Source organism: Parambassis ranga, chromosome 14 (genome assembly GCF_900634625.1).
Source record: "Parambassis ranga chromosome 14, fParRan2.1, whole genome shotgun sequence".
In the NCBI taxonomy this organism is placed as follows: Eukaryota; Metazoa; Chordata; class Actinopteri; family Ambassidae; genus Parambassis; species Parambassis ranga.
Genome location: NC_041034.1, coordinates 11659056 through 11682000, shown reverse-complemented (window position 1 = coordinate 11682000; position 22945 = coordinate 11659056). Strand labels below are relative to the sequence as shown.

The window sequence follows — 22945 nt, the reverse complement described above, 5'->3', positions numbered from 1 at the left end:
TTCGTTTTATTGTGCATTTTTGCTCAGCCCTCATCATAACTTTATTCTTTCTCTATACTCTCTGTGCTGTGGTGAAATATGCTGCATGACAGAGGTGAAGGTGGGTGAGGAGGTCGGTGTTGTAGCACCCTATTATGGGTACTGTTGGTGTACTGTTTGTTCCAAGCAGGGTGTCTTACACTGTATCTGCAGAATCAGGTCCAGGTCTTGTCCAGCGATGTCTGTTCACACATGCAGCTCACAGTGGGAGACATGTCTATGCCAGACACACTGTCAATAGAGGAAATGCTCCGGCTGCCTTAGGTGAGGGGAGAAACAATCCTCTGTATGGATGATGATATATTATTTTTATATCATATATATCAAAGAAAGGAGGAAAGCATTGTAGAGGTCAGAAGAGTAATGGCAGCATCATCATCACGCCTACATGCTTAATTTAAATTCTGTTTTAGCTGCGGCAATCAGTCAGACATTACATGAACTTTGCACAAGGAAACCAACAGGATGAAGACAAGCTAATGATTGGTAGAGCTGATTTGAACATTTTAGATCTGGAAAATTCCACTGCATGTTTTTCTGTTTTACACCAGTGGAAACCAGTGTTAAGGTGCAGTAATGATCGATATTTAATGTTTAAATTTTGACCGTTACTGTCAGTACTGACACTCCTTCTCATTAGTATTCAAACCTCTTCCACTATTATTTTAATTATTTTATACACCTGAGGTTTGGGGGAGTCACCATCTTGTCAGTTAGGAAGTACTTCACTGCGCTGACCCAGACAGTCTCACCTCCTATGAGTTACTTAACGATGTGCTTGATAATTATCATTAGGTCTTTTGTTTAAAGATTCACCATCAACTATTTGAGAGCGTTTCCCCATAGAGGAAGAAAACGTTCGTGTAATTAGAGCAAGATGACATATTTCCCATGTGTACCGTCTCCTGGGGAGCACGGGGTTAATGTAAAGAAATCAATGCGTGCTGTACTGATTGGAAAACTGGAATGGAGCATTTTATACAGCAAAACATTATTCTGAACTATCAGCAGGAAACTGAACTCTTACATGTCCCTGTCTGAAAAAAAAAAGAACCCAACCGTGTCTCAGAGTTATTTGAAGAAATCAATTCACGGTTTGCAACTACACGGATACATAAATGATTGATTATGTAGCAGCAAACAAAGCAAAACATCTTTTGTCCCTGAATAGCTTTCTTGTTAATGAAAGCCTTTGTAATTACCAAGAATTAGATTTTGAAATAAAAGGAGATGGGAGACAAAGTTCCAAGGCAATGCACTGTGTGATGTCTTGAAGCTCTCATTGAAAGTTTCCATCAAAGAAAATGTCCCAGTGAATCTAGGTCAGACCCATCTTTGTTTCATACCAGGCCAGATTAGATTTCATTTCCAAATTGGATAATTAAAAGTGTGTGTTATTACTGCAGACATTGTTTCCATTTTTGATTAATGGTAATAATTATTACAGATCAGTCTTGCTACACAGTTCTCTGTTTGACTAAAGGCTGTAGACACACACTCATATTAATAAATTATAATTGCCTCTATAGTGACAGTGAGCAGAATTAAACTGAGTCTTCCTCTGAGCTTACTGTAAATATCAGCAGCAGTGATGGTAACACCTGAGTACTTAAGAAAAATCTGTTTCAGTATAAAGGTGTCAGTATACCACCTCCGTAGAGGTCATTTCTAGAACATTAGCTCATAGTGGAATTGCTTTAAAGCCTAATTCATGGGTATATTAATACATATTGGTAATAATATCCACATAAAAATCCTTCTTTCTTCCAGTGTCAGTCATACTGTGAGGAGGTATGTGTGGTGAGATGACATTCCTTTCCGAACAGGTTTCACTTGGAGCACAGAGCCATGACACCCATACCTCCAGTAGATTTGGCATGCAAACTGAGTGCAGCTTTCATTACATTAGCTCCTATAGCCATATTGGAATTGCTTGAACAGTCTCACAGGCTCCATTTACAGAATGACCGGTTATTGAACCTCCACTGGTTCTCTAATGGGAAAAAAAGATGGATGAAAAGAAAAGAGCTAAACAGCTGGAGAAAAACAACCCTGTGTTACACTGGATACAACTGCAGCATTCTTCTAAACCTGCTTGGATAAACTGTGTGTTAGAGGGGCATTCTCTGAACTTTTACAGTTCACTGAAGCATTTAAAAGGAAAGCGGTGCATGCTGGCAAAACAAGAAGACCTTGATCTGTGACTCTGTGTACACTCAATCAACGTACTGTACAAATACCTCTGTGACGTAAATAATCACATGTAAGACCGTCAGATGTGTACAGTGCAGTAAAACGCTGTTTACACTAATCCCGTCTCATCTACTGCAGAGGAAGATGTATATAAGGCAGGTTGATACCTATCAAGGTTAGTGTCGAGCTTAATTTCCCCAGGTAAAGCAGCAGAATATTAACAGAATTTAAAGTTAGTAGTTTTCCCTGTAAGCACATAATCTATAATTTTGTGAATACATAAATATAAAATACAGAAGAATAAAAAAGAAATGTTAAGTTCAGTAAAAAAGATATTTTTACACTGTATTTCAGCTTTTTGGGGGAATACTTCACAGTCCTTATCTTCTTTTACTCTCCTCCTGTTTATCTGTTTGATTCCACGGAGTGATGCTTTAAGATCACTGCTGTGTTCGCTGACACGTTACTGACTGTCACACTAAGATCGCTGTTGTTTGGATTCAAGAAACCCTATTTAGCCTTTTTACTTGCAACACAGAACTGGTGTGATGTTTGCCCATGTCTGTAACACAATCAGTAAACATTGACCCTCCAGCCCTGTGGTCCTTCCCCAAGTTAAAGCAGGTTGAGTAGCAGTAATTCATTCATACATGCTGAATCTATTCAGCAGTGTAATGCTGGTGGACACATAGATCTTGGTCTGATTCTAGAGTATATTAAATAGTATAAATGGTATAAAGTGGGCAACCCCACAACTCTCTCATTCTTAGTGGTCAGTAATCTGCTTTAAAAAATTCTTGTAATTGAGAAATGTCCTCCTATTTTTAACAATAGTCCCATTTAATTAAAGTAAGCTAACAAAAATATACCAGTGTGATTCATCCGCCCACCTCTTGCCACAGTGGGCCAGCTGTTCACAGCTGTGCAGGAGAAGGAGCTCTGTTTTAGATTCTTATTCCCTTTGCACAATTATTTCTGTTGCTACATATTAACATTCTAAAGATCAGTAAAATATTCAGAAAGAGGCTGTTTGAAAATGTGTGCCATTATCACATTTGTCTGTCTTCTTTGAGACAGCTAGCTTTTTACTCTACCTTGCAGTAAAAAAAAAAAACTATTGGCACCTAAAGGGTCCAGTGTGATGGAGCTGAATCCTTTTCAGCACTTCATATGCACATCAACACAACCTTTATTTTATAGAGGAATACTAGAGAATTGCCTTAGTAAATGTGGTTTTACAAAGGTATCTTAAATCTGAATTGATATAAACACTACTATTAATATAGAATGTACAGCACACTGGTATATGACAGTATGAAAAATGTGTACTGCTATGTGTTTTTGCTGCAGTATAGTAATAGTTTCATGGGTAACTGTTGTAAATTGTAGGTGTCACGCTTAAGTAAAGGCTTAAAAATGTTGAATTAAAGGTTTAAAACAATCCACTGTATTCTGCAGGGGTAACCAATGACCAGTGGACCTGATTAAATTCCCTAATTTCGGGTTTCAGGCCTGTTCAGTGGAGGAGGAGAGAATTGTGTGTCGGGTAGGGCTGTCGGGGTTAAATGAGATTAATTGACCTTCCCTGGTGACCAGCAGTCCAGATTCTGATCATGATGGGTAATTGCTTTTAATGAACAAAGTGCATGTTACACAGTGAGAAAAGCCATTAAACATAGACGAAGCAGTGTTGGGTTTTAAAGGCTTAACTGTAAACACCTTACTTACAAATTAAGACATTATTATTGGGTGATCAATAGCTGGACAGAGGAGTTACTGCACACACCAAGGACTTATAGTTTACTGGACTTTATTAGCCCGGCATTATCACTGCAATGACTGGAGCAATCTCTCCAGAAAGGATATAAAATGGGTTCTTGTTTGGTTAGCTTAGCAAAGGCACTTTTGGTTGTAAATCTTCAGTGTTAGTAGAAGTTCAAAATTCAATGACAAGATGTACTTACAGTGAAGATATGTGCTGAATCAGCTCAAAAGTTTTTTTCTTACAAGTGCAGAGAAATGTCATTGCCTGACTAGTGTGTCAGAGCCCCTCTGGGAAATATGCCCTTATATGTTTCATCTGTCCTGTCTGTGTTAGCCTAACTGTGCCTCAGACATCTTTGAGTGCTGGCAAAATGTTTGTGAGTGAAAAGACTGGGGGAGCTTTGTGAAAACACTTCCATTAGTATTTAACTATTAATGTTTTTATAACCTTCCTTTGCAATGCAGTTCCTGGGAAATGGTGTCTAAATGCGGATAGGCATATCGTGCAGTTATTATATCTAACAATGATGTCTTGGAACATAAGTTACTCTTAATGACTGCAAATGGAAGTTGTTGTGCTACAGCCACAATGTGGAGAAGCTATAAATGTGAAACCTTTCTGTCAGTTTGTATTCAAAAGCACTAATGCTCTTGTTTTTCCCAATCAAAACAAACAAGAGGTTACACAGCTGCGACAGATCCTGAGAAGCATTTCACACACCATACCTGACCCTGGCAAATTGCAATTCATCCTGTGAGGAGGATGTCAGTTTTTATGACCTTCCAGGATGCAGCTATTCCCATGATAAACCCGTCTATCAGAAAGGTTTTCTTCCAGCCTGGAGCCTTCTGATACTTTGGGGAGAAACCTTGATTTATTTGCTGTGTTGCACTCTTTCTTGTGACATCTACCTTTAGCAAATAAATCCAACTGTGGCAGTCCCTCATCAGCAGGGTAGCCAATAGAGGCTGTAATTCCCAGCAGAGTCAAATGTGTATTATATTTCTCTCTGACAGAGATGAAATTGGGCCAAACTTGTTTGTAATGCCTCTGCTCCTAGTTGAGAAATGAAAAAGAACTGACATTGACATTACAAAGATTATTTCCTGCTTTCTGACAAATTAGCTCCTTTTCACTTTAATTGTAAACCCTAGAGCTTCAACTTGACAGTGTGTGTGTTTATTGGAGACTGACTGATTGGATCTGAGCAGATCTTGTATGTAAGGTGCTACAATATCTGTATTCCTCTTCTCTTCCTGAGCACACAGGGTGACTTTGGTACATTTTGTGAATGTTAAGAGCAGAAATCTGAACAATTCATTGTACAACCTGCTTTATAAATCAAATGTGTGTTATATGACATGCATCCTTAAGCTGTGCAGTACACACTGGTTGTACTTGAATGTGGCTACTGATTTAATCCTGATCGCGTAATTGAATCACACAGAGGCATTGCTCTTTTATGTGTTTTTAATAGGGCCTGGACAGCAGCACAGTGCCTTGGCAAAGAGACATATTGTTATATCAGGCTGCACAGACAGTATTTGTTTGTAGAATAAATTAATTATTGGCTTTTATTCCCTGCAGGTAAATGAAAAGAAGAATAACCCCCCGCCTACCCCGTTGTTTAAATATAACAATGTATATGATTGAGACATAATTTCACAGGTGACTTGACCAGTTGAATGATAGTAATGAGTCAGTGCAGACTCACACTTCAGCCAAGGGCCATTGTGTTATAGCTCCTGAGGCCTTTGAGGCACACCCTCTGTTGTTTATCACACAGTATTGAATTTTTTTGTTTGCTTGTTTGTTTCTAACATAGTCCTCTTCCTTTTTCATCATTCTCCCAGCTTCTGGCCTGCATGTGTTGTTTAGCTGTAACATCTTAGCAGGAGTCCAGGGAGCACAGAGGGCTTAAGGGGGCTCAACATCTCTCAAGTTAGCGAGGCCATGGATTGCACCAAAACATCTGTGGGGGTGCTTATGAAACAGACTTTTCCCACCAGCTTCTTGGAAATCAGCACATCTCAGCAAACAAATGAGATCTTCTGCTCTGCTTTCTTCCTGAAGCCCAGGGCAGAAAGTAAAGCATTTCATTGAGGAACCATTTGCTGAAATGTCATAGTAGTGACAACTGATTGCTGACATTTGACTTCTTAAACAAAACGGGCACTCCAGAAAAAACAGCAGTCCTGTCATCTAAAGTGACTATTTAAGGTTGAATTCCCAGTGTTTGCTGGAGTATGTGCCCTTATGTGGTTGTGTGAAAAAAGGAAATGTAAAATTTCCATGGTAAAAAAGTTGTTACTGTAGCATAGAGTAGTGACAAGCATCTCTAAATTTGTTGATTTGATTATTTTTTCTGAATATTCTCCCAGTAAAATGTCACAAAGATAAACTTTTCTGACTTGTTTGAGAAATTGACACTACAAACAGATGGTGATATTGTGGGTTGAGACAAGAAAGCAAAAGTGCTGTGAAGCGCTGTGTGCCTGCTCCTTTCAATGCCCATGTTAAACAGTTGAGCTGTAAAACATGACACACTTGCAATCTGCAGTGATAGTTTGGTTTGGTTTTCTACAAACTACATGAAAATCCTCTAAAGATCGATTATAAACAATATGTACTATAATTTATATAGATGATTTGATTATCATGCTTGATTGATTGTTCTACCCCTCCCCTCCCTAGTTTAAACACTACCCCCCACAGCCACTGTTTCGAGTCACTGTTTATTGTGGACGTTTTCTTATTAAATTATGTACCTGTTACAAATATAGACACATGCATTTATTTAGCCAATGCATTCAGTCAGAGCACTATTGTTATCCCAGGAAAACATTATAGGCTTGATGTTATAAAGTCATGAGGTTATTTACCATAAGAATCAGCTCTACATAGAGCAGAAGAGCACAATCACTTGTTGACCGGCGAGCAGAAATGGGCATCTGGTGTGAACAACCGGGCTGCGGCTCCTGCCAGAATTGACATATCGCAGCGTTTCCGCCTCCTGTCTGCACCCAGCGTTATCGAATATGCAGTATAATAAACTACAGAGATATGAAGCAGTTAAAATGAGCTTAACCTTAAACATCTTAAACACACACACATTAATGTAAAAAATGTGATTTCTGTCATTCTTTTGTCATGTTATTCAGCTGCAGATAAATTACCATTATTGTCAGTTCATGATGTCTTCAGCTATTCACTGCATATTCCTCTCTTGTGTCTTAGGATGTTGGGATGCTGAGCATAATGGAGGCTGTACCTAGGCTGTGTGCCTAGCGAACCCATGGAGAACTGACAGGAACAGTGCTGGATGGAGGCCAAGACACTGGATGGCGAAGACGAGGAAGCACGCAGTATTGTGGATCACTTGTGTTGTTTGTTCTCTCCCTCAGCCGATCCAAAGTAGATGCAAAGTTTTCAACCGTGTGCCTCAGTGTCACGTGTCACCCATGGAGAGATGGCAAAAAGAATCAGGATAGACAGTCAAGGTTAAAGCAACTACTATCTTATTTCTGCAAAACCTAGATTGATAACGAAAAAATTTTAGGTATTAGATATCTGTATCTTACAGCTGTTGTAGATTCATAGGAATTACAAGCTGCGTAGTGGCCAGTAGTAGAAGTAGGCTGTAGATATTAGTAACCATCATGGGCAGGTGTAAAGGCTTCACTTCCTGGTTATTGTTGTTAGCCGGATTTGTGCTAACAGGAATAGCTTTGGAATATGAGGGTGTTCCTGGTCAGTGGACACGCTACGGCCAGTGGGATGCCAAGGCAACAGGTGAGCTCAGCTTTATTCTAAAAACCAACATCAGTAAAGCCTTGGTGCTCTACCTTGACGACGGAGGGAACTGCGACTTTCTGGAGCTTCTGATAGCAGACGGGAGACTCCAGATGCGATTTACCATCCACTGTGCAGAGCCAGCCTCCCTGCACACAGAGACCCCTATCAACGACCAACGCTGGCACAGAGTCCTTCTCATCCGTAACCACAGAGAGACCAAACTGGTGGTTGACAATGAGGAGAAAGTGGCTGAGGTGAAATCGAAGAGGAAAGAGATGGTCGTGGTCAGCGACCTCTACGTGGGGGGCATCTCTCCGGATGTGCGTCTGTCTGCGCTGACCTCAAGCACTGTTAAATATGAGCCGCCATTCCAGGGCCTATTAGCCAACTTGAAACTCGGGGAGGCGCTCCCATTGTTGTTGGATGGTCAAGCAGTTCATAGTGATTTGGAGTACATATGTGACACACACTCTCCTTGCAACAACAATGGCCAATGCTCCGTCAGCCAAGGAGAAGTCCTCTGTGACTGTGTCAGTACCAACGCCAGGGGAAGGTACTGCCATGAAGGTAAGAAAAATATCCCTCTGTTTGCAGGACATTGAGTCATTAACACTTACATACAGTATTAACTGACTGTCGGAGGTTAATCTACATAACTTATCTTAACTATAATATTACTATATTAATTATGTATTTATCCTTTACTAACATTAGCCACTACCATACAAAGTAAATGCTCTTGAGTTTATTTTGGAGAAAAACATATGAACAGTGGTTAAATAATGTTTGGCTTCTATTTGAATGTTGCCGTGAATTACATATACAGTATTCCTGTCAGTCTGTCAAAACCATTGTTTGTTGTGAAGATATGAGACAAAAATTGTTTTGTGTAAACTACATTTCTCTCTTTGCACATTACACATCACCAATATGCCCAGCAGCTTAGATTCCAAGAGGAAAATGCAGTAGAAATCACAAGAAGTCATGTTGAGAGCTGTAATTGAAAAGAGTTAGGTCTGTAAGAGCTGACTTACACTCTTTTTTTGCCTTTTAAAAATACCATGACAAACATTCTTCATGTAATGCATGGGCAAACATTCAGAAATCTTTTCATCGACTACATATTTTTCCAAAACAAAGCCCCTTGGTGGTCCACTGTAAGGTGCATTGTATAATCAATGGGTCAATGCTTTATTTTTCCACCACAGACACAAGATAAGAAATCAGCCACATGTTCTGGCTCATGGTTTAAATATCTTATTATATCCTATTCTAAATATATAGTCTATAGCCACATTGATCTTCTGAGAATAATCAATAAAGCCCACTTAACAGCAATCCAGGCCGTAGCATCCTCTTGCAGTACTTAAGGGCTGCTCTCTCAGCATCTTCACAAGTTGGAGGATAACAGCTTCCTAATGTGATTGCTGTTCGCATGTTTTCATCTAACACACCACCAAATGGATGTCATTTTCTTATTCTTTAAGCAGTAGGCATATAATTGAGCATTTTAAACTAAACTCTTTAGTGGACAGATGGTAATGGGAATCACTTTAGAAAAACACTTTATGTGTCACCCTGTCAGTCATTAATGTACAGTGTGGTTTGATGGAAGTTCTGCCACTTCCTTCTACAAGGTCACAGGTCATCACTGGATAAACAGACTGAGCTGGTGTTCTTAGTTTAACAGCTGATTACATAGGTAATCTGTGTGATTATACACATGTCATGTCAAATGTCACAGATGTAATATAATACCACCATTATATGTCAGAAATGTTAATGTTAACCTGCTATGCTGACAGAAAAAAACGGCCTGCCTCACAGGCTGTGTCTGAATCTTGTGTCAGTCATCACACATGTTGTGACATAAGGAGAAGCAGACAGGGTGATACTGGACCTGGTTTTGCTCTCATTTATTAAGTATGTCTGTTTTTTTTGTTCTCCACAGTTGTGCAGAAACAAGCAGAAGGTAAGATGATGCATTTCATAATAAACATAATGATAAGTATGCTAAGTTTTTCCGTGATGCTCTTTTTATTTATTTATTTTTTTTTGCAAAAGGCTGCTAAAGCGGCATCAGTGTGTGAGAGTGTGTTGAGTTATGATTATCAGGTTGTTATTGTCAGTTTGGACTGCAGTTCTGACATCCAACAAATTAAGCTGAACGGAGATATACTATGAGTGGTCAGCAGGTCACTGGGGAAAACGCGCCTAATGTGCTGAATGCTCATTGTATATATAATCAGTGCGCTCAAGGTGACTAGAGAGGTCTGCAGCATACGTGGGTGTCACTCAACATGGGTAGCATTCATATGCTGCATCACAGTGAGAGTGACTGTACAGAGATGCTTTGTTTCATTCTTTATAGATCCTGTGTTTTTACTGGTTTCTTCTCTGCAAAGTTTCCTCATCTAAACTCCTGCAAGATAGTTTGCTAAGCGTCATATGACATAATGCTCGAACACCAATATGTGGATTGATCTCCGACATGATGACATAAATAGTGACATTCATTCAGCTTGTGTTGCGTCTGCAGCAAGGTGCATTTAGGGACTAATCTCTTTCAGCAGAAAAAGAGACATTTCTCTCCTGATTAGCACCATTTGAACTGACCACAAATAAACAGGCTCAGCTTCTAATGAGCTACACATACCAGAGCGAAATGAAGATTGAAAGTGAGGAGGGAGATTTGTTTAGTCTGCATCAGAGCGAGACATCCATCTCACCAGTAAGGACTGCTGGTTCTGGTGAAAGGGCAGCCAACAGGCTCAGGAGACCAGCACAAGGTGCACTGAACCGCTGCACATTATAAATCACTGTTACTGACTCAAGATGCGCAGAGCAACGAGCACCTGCTCTCTGAAGTCCAGCTCCTGACATGTACAATTGACTGAAGATCGTAAAATGATATTCTCTTCACGGATAGTCTCTATACATGGCCGTGCAGCATACAAACCAAAGTGCTTTAATAACTACACACAATATCAATGTATATGTTTGGATTTTGTATAGGCGCAAGATTTAGTGAGTGTGGTATGAGGTTGTCATAGGTTTCATCTCTGCAGAATTTCCAAAAGTGAGCGTTTGTCGTGCTTATTATGAGCAAAAGATGGCATGGCTCTGCTCACAGCAGAAAAGCAGGCATTATTAAATGACATGCTGCAAAGAGAGCACATCAGAATGTTTATTGGATTAAAGCTTGACATGGAGACAATCCCCAATGCAGAATGCATGAAAAACAACAATGACAACAGAAAAATCACACTCACCAGATGCCTTTTTTTCTGTCCTTCATAATACTTTCTGTGCTGTTCTGCAGCAAGGCTCTTCTCTGTTGTCCCTGCATCAGCGGAAATAGACTAATCTATGCAATACCTAAATCACCCCCCCCCAAGAGATGACAAAGATGGTAACCCAAATGCTATATTTGGTCTTTGCTGTGTGTTTTAAGTGGCGCAGGAATTATCTTTATTTGTCGGAGGAACTGCTTTAAGGCAGTGAAACCCTTTGGCACAGCAGGTGAGTCTTCTGAGTTGTTCATCTATGGTATGCAGCACGTGGGCTCCCATCGATCTGTGTGGACAAAGGCCACAGTGGTGCATGCTCGGATGCCAAAAAAGAGTGCAGTATCCTCTGATGCAAAAAAAAAAACAAAAAAAAAACAGGTCTGTGAACAAGAGATAAGGACAGCCACCTCACAAGGCAGATACAGAACAGAGAAAAATCACTCAAACATATAGGAAAACCTTACACAAGTGCAAACAAATTGTTATTGTTTTGCTTTTCTTTCCTTTAAATTTCCACATGTAAGCACAAAGAAGTGACACATAAGAACAGCACGGATGACAAAGCGTAGAAATCTTCGAAAGAAAGGACACAGCTGGTCCTGGTGGGCCCGCATCTTTCAGCAGCAGTGACCTTGGTCTAATCCCTCATTACAACACACTCCATAATACTGTACTTTTCATGAAAAAAAAAACAAATTCAGTAAATCCTAATCCTCGTGCAATGGCTCTTTCTTCTATGATGCTTGCTAATTAATGTCACAATAATGACAGAAAGGTCCTTCAACATCCACAGCTGTTTTCAGTGTATGTGTTTAATTAAATTTACAAAGGATTTCCACATATTTTAATACAATTTAGAGCTATCTAAGGTATCTAGGCTAGTTTTGCTCAAAAATAAGTGTGCAATAAGTGAAGTTATTATAATAATACAATCTGTCTTCCTATATGTTCAGAAAATAGCGTATATGTGCCTTTGCACATATACAGTGAATAGTTTCAATATATATCACATAGATCTCTGGGGAATCAGATGCCATTCATACACAGTGTGAATCACTTATGTGGCCTGAGGTGCAGCGCTTTTATTTGAAATCACAAAGAGTTGTTCAGCTGCAGGTTTGATGTCATATGTTTTTAGATGGTATGGATTTGCTCAGGGCCTCTACACGTAGGTGAGTTAAAGTGAGGGTGTGTGTTACAAAGGGTGGCAAACGCAACACTGATACACCACTGCGGGAGGTAGCACAACCCGTGCCATGATCAAATAATCAATAACACATCACATCCACAAAGTTTATTACCCAATTTACAGATTACAAACAAGCCTGAGCAGAACATTAAAAAATATAATATGGTTTGATGCCAAGTCCAAAGGATGTGAAACATTTAAAGAAAATGAGCTTCCACTGCCTGCTGTTTCATTTTTGTTAGCTCTGAAACTCAGTTTACAGCCTGCTCTTTAGGATCCCTCTTATTTAAAAATAGAGCTATAAGATTACTGGCAGGAAGTAGAGTTTATTTCCATACAGGCTTCCTCCTTTAATGGGACTCTGAAGGTCTTAGCCGGTTATCTCTGCATTTCCACACACTGAGCTTTGGATGTAAGGCACAGCCAAGTATGATGCACACATTTAATGTGTGGCCAGGCAATAATGACACCACTCCTAATCCACTTTTCGTCAACACCTCAGAAATCGTCAGAGACTACTTTGTTGGCTGAGACGCTTGGTAAGTGCCTGCCTTGACCTGTTCTGGTCACCAGCTTCCGCCTCCATTTGTCAGATATGCGGGTCACTCTTTCCCGCCCCAGTGCTCGACAAAAATCACTGTGGAGTCATCATAGCTGCAAATTATTTGGGTCACAGCTCCTTTTCTCTGGCTCCACAGAGCAAAAACCGGAGTTAGACTGGGACATTCCCCAGCTGATAAAACAACGGCTTTTGGCTTTGTTTCTGTTTATTAGTCAGATAATGGGAAAGGTACTCCTCCTCCTCTCCACCAGGACCAAAGGCAAAGAAATAGAAGGAGATTTTACACAATATTCCTCCTGCTATCTCTGTCAGTGGTGGCTCTACAACAACAGCGTCTTTGTTATTGTTAATGACACTGTACAGCCTCCTGTTGCTGTGTGTGTTCCTCTGTTTGAGTGATGTTTACTGCAGAAGATGCAGGATGCAGACAAACACCTTAATCCACTCACATCTTAGTATGTCTGCTAAGAGGGAGATTACCTGAGGTGCGATGAGGGGAAGAAAGGGTGGCATAATTTATGTGTGTACTTACGTCGTGTGAAATGCACAGCCGCAGTGGGGGTGCACCACAGCAGCTCTTTGTCTGCTCTGCAGACAGGGTAGTGGGTGAATCCAGTCTAAGCAGAGTCTCAGTCACTGATTTTGCAATGGCACACTGTATCAACAGCCTACATGCTGGCAGGCGAGGACCCTCCCAGGGGTAATCATGTCCATTCCACACCAGGAGTTGCAGCGTTAACAGCCTTGTTCAGCCAAACATGTGCAGGGATTTGTGCTACAGCGACTTACCCCTTCATAAGGTTTTACCTGTAATGACTGAAGTGGGACTGGAATTCTAAGTGACTTGCTGTACTAGGGTCTTAGAGTGCTGATGCACTGATGAGAGCTGTTTGTGTTGGCTGGCACAGCGGGACTCATATGCTCACCGGAAAGTGTTTTTACTAAGACAGACCCAACTCTTTTTTGTCTGTGTCTGACTATAGCTGTCTCTGTGTTTGTTAGGCTGGTGGTATACACAACATAAATGGCTTTGATCGCCACAGTGTTCACAGGTGGGGCTCCTTTACAGCGTCACCTTTATGCTAGTAATTTGTTTTGGGAGAAAGACACAAATCTAAATGTGAGAGCCGGGCAGATAGTGTGTCGATTAATGTAGTTTGCACCTGTGTTCAGTTGCTATTACCCTGCCTTCTGCTTGAATTTGGTGTCATTTCCTCGACATCCCTGTGACGATCCTACTGTTTCAGCTCTACTGTATGTAAGGACGAGGTGTGGAAGATCATTGGCAGTTGCTACATGATTATACCATTGTATAGGTGTTATGGAAGGGGTGTCATCCTCAAGCAACGCACTGAATTGAGATTGAGATATTTGCAGAGAAACTAAAGATTCATAGGATAAGAAATGGTGTCACTTAATAAAATGCAGAAGGTGAAACAGAGTCATCAGTATTGGCTGAGCGTTTATATGCCAAATGCCCACAGGTGGAGGAGTAGAGATGGGTTGTGGAGCCATGTCAGAGATAATAGAAACCCTTGACCATTTGACCGCTATTTACATTAGGTGGTTGCTATATAAAGTAGGTTTTATGTATAGCCGATACATCTCAAACGCTGTCTGCATCAAGTAAACATACAGTATGTGTTCCATTAGAAAAAAGCATCTGTGTAAGCAACTACCTCAGGGTTGCACCAGTCCAGATGTTTTTTTCTCTCCTTGCCTTCCCTCTCCTCCCTTGAGATGTCTGTCTGTTTTTAGTTTGATTTCCCCTTTATATTTCAGTTCTAACTTTGACATCCGTACCTACCCCAGGATGTCTGTCACAAACTGCAGTCCAACATTGTGACAATGCTTTTGTTCTCCCAAGCCTCTTTATGAACTTCCTGTTTTCGTATCCTTTTTCTGTTCTTTCCCTCAAGGTCTGGCGCACCTGATGTTAAACCGCCAAGGTATGGGGTCTATTGGTTTGCTTTTCCTTCCCAGCCACCTTAACACATTCCTCCCCCCCTCCCCAACCCGATATCATTTCAGTTAACTGTGCTGCACTAATATTTCCTCTCCTCTTTTTTTCATATACTTGCCTATTCGTTTTTTGCTTCCTCTCATGTTATGCTCACTATTCACTCAATTTTTGTCCGTCAAACCCTTGTCCTGACCACTGACTGAGCTACTGGAACATCACCTTTGACCTCTACAGTTTTTCGCCAAGGTAATGCATCTATGTTCAAAGCATCTCTTCGGTTTGGTTTCATGGTGTTTTCAGAGAAAACAGGTGTCAGTGATAAAGAATAAAGGTATCTCAACTTGAAGATTTCACTCAGTTCTGCTTTCAGTAGTGTAAAAATAGACATACATATTTTCAGAAGAATGTGTTTGCTTTTTATTTATTCTCAGTTTTGTTATATACATGATTTAAATTTCTTACATTTGCAAGCTAGCACTGATTTCTCTGCTATTATTGTGTCGAACATGTTCAGTGATCAGTAAGAAGTTTCTAAGACAGAATGGCGCCTCGTTATAGTTGAGAAAAAGAGTAATACAGAGTTTACGTCCCGCTCCTTCTGGTGGACCCAATTTCAGAAGAAAATATGCACAATTGTCACCGGCAAGAGACAAAATATGTATCTAGGATTACGTCACGTTTTCAAATTAAAAATATAATTTTGTGAGTCAAGAAACTACTCAGTGAGACCTGCAGCAATATGAAAACAATATAAAAACAGCTTTTAGCTTGCATACAGGATCAGGATTGTGATGACATGGATGATATACAATTGTCAAAATAAGCATTTAATCTGGTGAGTGCCTATAGGCAATTTTGCATGGACAAGACTGCAGGCTACATTTCCTCACCATAAATCAATGTGCTACAGGTATAATAAATCATCCTGAGATTGTTGATAAGCAATAATCTTCTCTCAGTTCTCAGACAGATGAACAATTTGCCGGCTCAACAGGTGGAAATATGTGAGCGCGGAACCACATATTTAATTGAAGTTTATTATTGACATCTACAGATGCCTTCACTGTCACTTAGTGATAGAAATTAGTGCACAATATCTGTTGGTTGATTTTCACTTTATAGATCGATTAGGTACCAAATTCAAATAATCTGACAGTCAACAATAGCTGATTTATGCCCTATTGCCAAAAACATTCCTCATTCCTCTAAATGCATATTTACACATATTTTAACATTCTCTTACATCTTGACTTGCAGCATCATTTGTAATCTATGGCACAATTCAAATGGGATCAGAAAATGATTTAATGCAGCATAAAAATATTTTCTAAAAAAAAGTCTAATGGTGATCCAGCAGGAGGGACAGGACTTAGCCTTTCTGTGCACATATTTACCACTGACACACTAGTTTTTACAGAAGAAAAATTGCAATTAAAGTAAGGCTACATTACTGTGATGTGACACTTTAAAACGAAAATATTTATCAACAATATAGGGTAAAGCACAGAGCATCTGAGGTTTTCTGCTGAATCGTATAGGTGGCACTGACCTATAGGTGAAGCTTTCAGTATTTAGGCTTTGTGTTGTCCACCAAGTGATCATGAGAAAGTCATCATCCTGTCTCCATGGCAATCAGTGTTGTCTCCAAACATACATGAACACATGAGCCTTGGCTTTGTGACCCACTCTGACAGTGTAATAGATTAGCCTGTAGACAAAGACTTATCTGACCAGAAAAAAAATTTTAGCGATGAGATTAGTTATCTTTAACGCTCTTACATTCTTGCTTCTAGATATTTTTTTTTCTTTAAATCATTCCTGGGACATCTTTATCACTAATCTGCAGCTGTTAGCTAGTCTTTGTACCGTGCGTCATCACATGTTAATCACATTCGATGAAGAAGAAATATGTGGATATCGTGTGCCCTGAGACTTCTCATGTAGATTTACTCGCCTTTTAGCCTGATAACACTTGAATGAAGTCATTTACAGTAGATGAAAAGGCTTGAGCAAACACTTCACTGAATGATTACTACAGTTTTTCACTGACTACAATGACATGCAGCTTGAGGCTGTACATGACTGCAGCATGATGGATTTAGGTCTGGATTCTTCTGTAGTAATTAGTCTTCATAAGACTAAACAAATAACATTTTAGGCTCCCACTTTAATTGATTGGCAGGCTGACAAAACAAGGCAATTTTGCCACAATGATTAATACTGCATTAGAATAATGCAACAGAACAGTATGTGTGTCCTAAAGCCAACTACAGTGTGATCAGTTAGGAAATGAGGGCTACGTGTAATTGCTCCATTTTATGCATTAATATGAAAAAGAAATAGTTAATTGATTGCAATGAGGATTTATATACCGTATATAAACCTCCCAGCACAGATTATTGTGCATCTGACCTCAAGGGATATTCAGCCATGTAATGTTTTCTTATGAACGTTGTTCCAGCCTGAGAGGAAACCAAAGACAATGAGAGACAATGGATAATTATTTTACTACAGATAAATGTAGCAGCTATAAAAGGTGTTTCTTGTTGGTCACCCACTGCCCTTTAGACCAGTGGTTTCCTAACTCACCATCTACATCAGTGATAATTAACCATAGCCATTTGGCTCTCAATAGGGCCCTGGCTCACCTTCCAAACATTTACTTACTCACAATTGAAATACATACACTCAAACTGCAAATTACTACTTGTTTATACGGAGTAGAAAAGAGTGTATTAATGTACCCTGGCTCTTAATTTAAAAGTTGCATATTAGCCTGTCAGCATTCTGTGCAGTATGTATACACAGTGGTATCTGTAAGTTCACACACAACTGACCTGTGTGGAGCTTGTGGGACTAGATCTGTCTCCTGGCAACAATAAGAGAGGACAGCAAACACACAAAAGTTTAGATTCTTGAATTTACTTTATTTTCCCTTATCACCAGGCCAGATGTATAGTAAGCTTGTAGCAAGTCAATTAATAATTCATGAGTTTATAAGTTAATATTACTGTTTCTTATTTCACTGGCCCCTGGCCAGATGTCTTTTCTCCGAAGTCATGTATTGCTGATGTACATGCACACTGTTGACTTACAGTAGGTGCATCAACTGCTTGCTTTTCACTTTGAAATGACTTTTTTGTCAAGCCCAAAGGACAACTGCAGGACTTTTTTGACCTTAGTCTTATATTCCCATGTATTTAAGTTAAAGTGATAAAAATCTTTGCTATCGGTCCACCAGAAAGTGTGAAACAGCTGCAATATAAAGCCAGGGGGCAGCTATTCACATCCAGTTTTATCTCCCTGTATCTATATTCAAGTAGCCTGACCAGACATCCTGATTCTTTTTCTATGTTATACAAAGACTTAGCCTGGTGCAGTATGCAGTATAAACTTCCTCTGGCGGACATGAAGCATGTGACGTAGGCAGAGCAACAACACACTGCACAGATGCAGGGTGTGCGTATCTGTCAGCCAATGGTAGTCTCTGAAACCTTTGCAATATTGTGGCACACTTTTGTTAGAAATAAGTATTCACAGATATTTTTTCACATTTTTTAAGATGAGTCCAACCTGTCCCTGGAAGACTATAATGTTTTGACACCCAACAAGCTTAACCTGTCAGGCGCAAAAACAAGCACATAATTGGACACAATTTGTAGCAGTTTCGGTTTACCATTCTAGCTCATCGCAGTGCTCATTATTTATACTCAAATACATGGGAATATAAGCTCAAAAAGTGGCACCGAGGATGCTGTGGCTCTCCAGGTGTTGCAGTCACACACTTCACTGGACTCACATTGTATTTGTATTCTGAATTAAAAAAAAAACAAATCTCTTAGGGTTTCAAACCAAGTAGATTGGGTGTGGAGAAGTGTAGATAGTGAGAGTGAGGTTGGCACAAAAGAGCCAGATGTGACAATGAGAAGAAAAACAGGAGAGACATGTGGAGATTGTTGGTGCTGCCATTATTATTTCTTTTCTGCTGAGCATTCTCTTTCCATCGATATGTGCTTCTATTTGCATGGAGAGATGGTTCCACACAATGGTCTTATTGCTGAATCCAAGACGGTTGAGGGCTCTGTCCCCCGCGTCAGCTACAACACATATAAAGTGCTAAACTGCTCCGGCAGCATCTTTTAGCTGGCAGACTGACTGCAGCCAAAGTCTTTGAAGGTATTTTCTTGGAATTAGTGCCAAAGTCTATTTGGTGTCAGAGAAAACAAAATCCACCATATTGTTTTTCACAAGCTGGTAAACACTTTTGCTACAGACAATAGGCCAACTTGGAGGAAAGCACAGACGTGGCCTGCCGCCTTATGACCTTCCCTCACACAGTGACTCCTCAAAGAGCTTAAAGAGAGCTTCAGGGTGTGTTGGTGACGTCTTCATATATAGAATGACAGAAAGATGATGAGGCAGAGGTAACCTCTTTATACTGGCCGACCTGTCTGACACATGCACACTCATCTTAGGTCAAAATACCCATATTGTTCCAGATTCTCTCTCAGCCTCATTAAGTTCTCTTAGCTGTTTTTGTTTTACCTCTGCACCTAATGTATTCATGCTCCACAGCAATAGTAGTAAACGAGCCCGCTGATCATGCAGCCTTTGGCTCAGGAGTTCAGAAGCTGTTTAAAAGCCCTGTTACATTATACATGTTATGCTGCATTAACATTAAAATGTGTTAAATATCTATCTATCTATCTATCTATCTATCTATCTATCTATCTATCTATCTATCTATCTATCTATCTATCTATCTATCTATCTATCTATCTATCTATTTTTGGGGGTATTTTTGTTGCATTTTTGTTCAGGGCTTTATCCACACAGACCACTATGTGTTAATACAGACAGTATCTGTAACACATGTTCTTTAATTAGCAAGCAGCACATGGTATTGTGAATATGTTTATCATTTCTCCTTAAGTTTAGTAAAATATGCTCACTCTGTATTTAGTTTCACCCACCAAGCTGTCACTGTTTCAACATGCTGAAGTAGTGAATGTATAGATAAGTCACAGTTGAGCCCCATCGTGACAGGATTTTATCTAAGATGTTTCTCTTCCCTCCCCCTCTCAGGGCAGGAGCAGGAGTCAGTGGCCACCTTCAAAGGCAATGAGTTCTTCAGCTACAACCTGTCCCAGACTCCCATTCAGAGTAGCTTGGATGAGATCACGCTGTCCTTCCGTACCCTACAGAGGAATGGCCTGCTGCTTCACACAGGGAAGTCAGCCGACTATGTCAACCTGTCCCTGAGGAACGGGGCTCTGTGGCTGGTCATCAACCTGGGCTCTGGTGCATTTGAAGCCCTGGTGGAACCTACCAGTGGAAAATTAAATGACAATGCCTGGCATGATGTACGAGTAACACGCAACCTCCGCCAGGTCAGTATGCATCAGACTGTTGTGCTTAATTGACTAAAAACTGCTTCTTTTCCATATGCTGATATTACAAGCTACCAGGCCAGGTTAGTGTCTCATAAAATAGATTGCTACTTGAAATCTTTTATAATTCAGCAATTTGATTTTTAAGTTTAACAGCATTATCCAGCATACTCATTTATCCCATAGTAGTGATGATATCTTAGGAGCTTTAGGTTTTTATGAACTTCTTTGATGAACTAGCACGAATGCAACATTCCAGCACTGTCAGTGAGAGCTTATATAATAAATACAGCCTCTGCATGTGTCCTGCTGTACCTACTGTACTACTGCCAAGTACAGCTCAGTCCTAAGGTTTCACTAACACTCTCTGGACAAGGCACTGAAATCCCAAACTAATTTATTGCCAGAATGTGTCTGTTACATTAAATGTTTTCCTGTTGGCAGACTCCTCCAACTGTAGTCATTCTACAATCAGTCCCATCGTACAAAGGCTTGCAGCTCTACGTCTTTTATGTGGACAGTGGATAAATGTGAATTACTGAAAAAATAAATTGGTTGCTTGCAGTGACAAACCCACACATAATTACCCATTACTGCAGGTCATGAAGTGTTTTTTTATGGCTCAGTGTTACTGCTCTCATAGATCCTGTTTCCAGCAGCTAACAAGCAGCAACAGCCTCTGATAATCAGACTCTAGTTTGCCCAGCAACACACTGCAGACAGAGTTCAGAAAAGTAAACACACTGTAGAGACTGTATGAAGAACATTACATTTGTCAGATGGCTGGCAGACGTCAGTATAAATGTTACTGTGGACACATTCAATCAGTCTGCTTGTCTGTCCCCATTGTTGTAAACCTTAGCAGCTTGGTTTACTACAGCGAGCACTCAGACACCTGTTACATAAACAAGATACAATTCATTCCTACATTTTATTTCAGTGGTTTCAACATTTCATTTATTTGCTTCCTACTTTGCACTGTTTAGTGAAGTCTGATGGGATAATCCAACAGGATCACATGTGGCATTTTTGTGATAATATGTTATATATTAGTTATATATTAAGTTTTGCTACTTAAGCACAAAAAACTGCTGCGGTCCCATGGTTGGGAATATTTGTAATATCACCGCCATGTTACGTTTTCCTGGTGAGAACAGGCTTAAAAAATTGGCTTTGCACTTAATGGAGAAACACACTGATCTGCTGGAATCGCTCTTTATACCTATGTATACTTCTATATATCTTGGGTACTGGAATGAACTGTAACAAGTACAGTATCTGCAGTATTTTTCTCCATGGTAACTCCATATCAGTGTTCCATATAAGCAATCGGTACCTTTTTACAGCTCTTTCAGATCTGTTTATGCTATGATCTTCTACTGACCTTGTATAGTCAGATTGTGTTCAAGCATCTTTACAACTAATGTAATTTCCACAAAACCTGCATTCACGCTACTTCAGTGCACTCCAGGCACAACTAATAAGCTTCTTCTCTTCACATTTTTTATCAGATACACCTAATGATGGTGTTAGTATAGCTTATAGTGTTTTTAGCCCACTTTTCACATATTGAAAAATCTGTTGAGAAAGACAATCATCACAAGCACAGTTCCTTCTAGCCGGTGTGCAGCCTAATATGATGCCTTTAACGTGCATTTAGATCTGCAGGCAGCAAGGCAAACAGCCAGCATTTCTAATACAATACTGAGCCTTAAGGAAATGCAGCTTCTCAAGGTGCCACATAAAGTGATTACTCTGTAAATTTATCTGAACCATAACTAAACTAAATATATTCTCCACAATGACATTGCTATGTTTAGTGCATTTAAATGTTGGATTTCCCTGCAAAAGCAGAACTCATTTTGTATCTAACCATCTCATCATCACCAATATATTCTGAACCTGTCACACTAACCTGCATATAAACTTGCATCCTCCTCCACATCTATTTCCTTACCCTAGATTCTAGAAGAGAGGCAATCCAATGCTTACAACGTCACTTATGCTTTCAGGCATGCATTTGATCCCTCTGTAAATTGCTTTCCCCTCAGATAAGTTTACCTCACTGACATGTAGATAGGGGGGAACTGTAACTCCCCAGAGAGTGCTGGTGGAAACATTTTATTAGATCCGGTGGTGCTTTTCAAGCCTAGAATTCTTCCTATTACTATCTCCCTCTCCATCTGTCTGTTCTTTACTGTTATTGGCAAAACTGGTTGGTGCTTATTCTGTCTCCTTTTCTGACCCTTGTTAATGATGCATCCACCTATTTAATGGCCCTGCCCTGTACACACATACACACACACACAAACACTTGGTCTGTTGTTCCTGCACAATTACACTAACAGTCCTAGATGCATGCTACCCTTTAATCAGTCCTGTGTAATTCTTGCTTTGTAGAAATTCTAGAGAAATTATGATGAAACTTGGCCCTTAAATGGTAGCATCCAGACCGGAATATTATCCCTCTTTGTGCTATTAATTAATAATGACCTAAATCAGTAATTTCCTTTGAACTCATTGATCCCTCCCCTTGTGGATTTAAGTGCAGAGCAATGCAACTATCTGGGTGTCAGGATACGGTGTGATACTGTATCAGACATTGGTCTGATTTTATAGACATTGTTAAATGAAAGAAAAAAGCAGCATCAATCAGCTGCCAGACATGGAAATGTGTGCCACATCATCAACCCAACATTATATTATGGAGTCATAAGAGTGACAAAAAGATAGGTCAATAAAACAATAAAGAAATTAAA

At 39.9% G+C, this 22945-nt stretch overlaps 1 pseudogene; it reads left to right on the top strand.

Moving 5' to 3' along the window:
• The window catches only part of LOC114446539 (neurexin-2-like), a 68982-nt pseudogene that overhangs the window by 14762 nt on the left and 31275 nt on the right, over positions 1-22945 (top strand).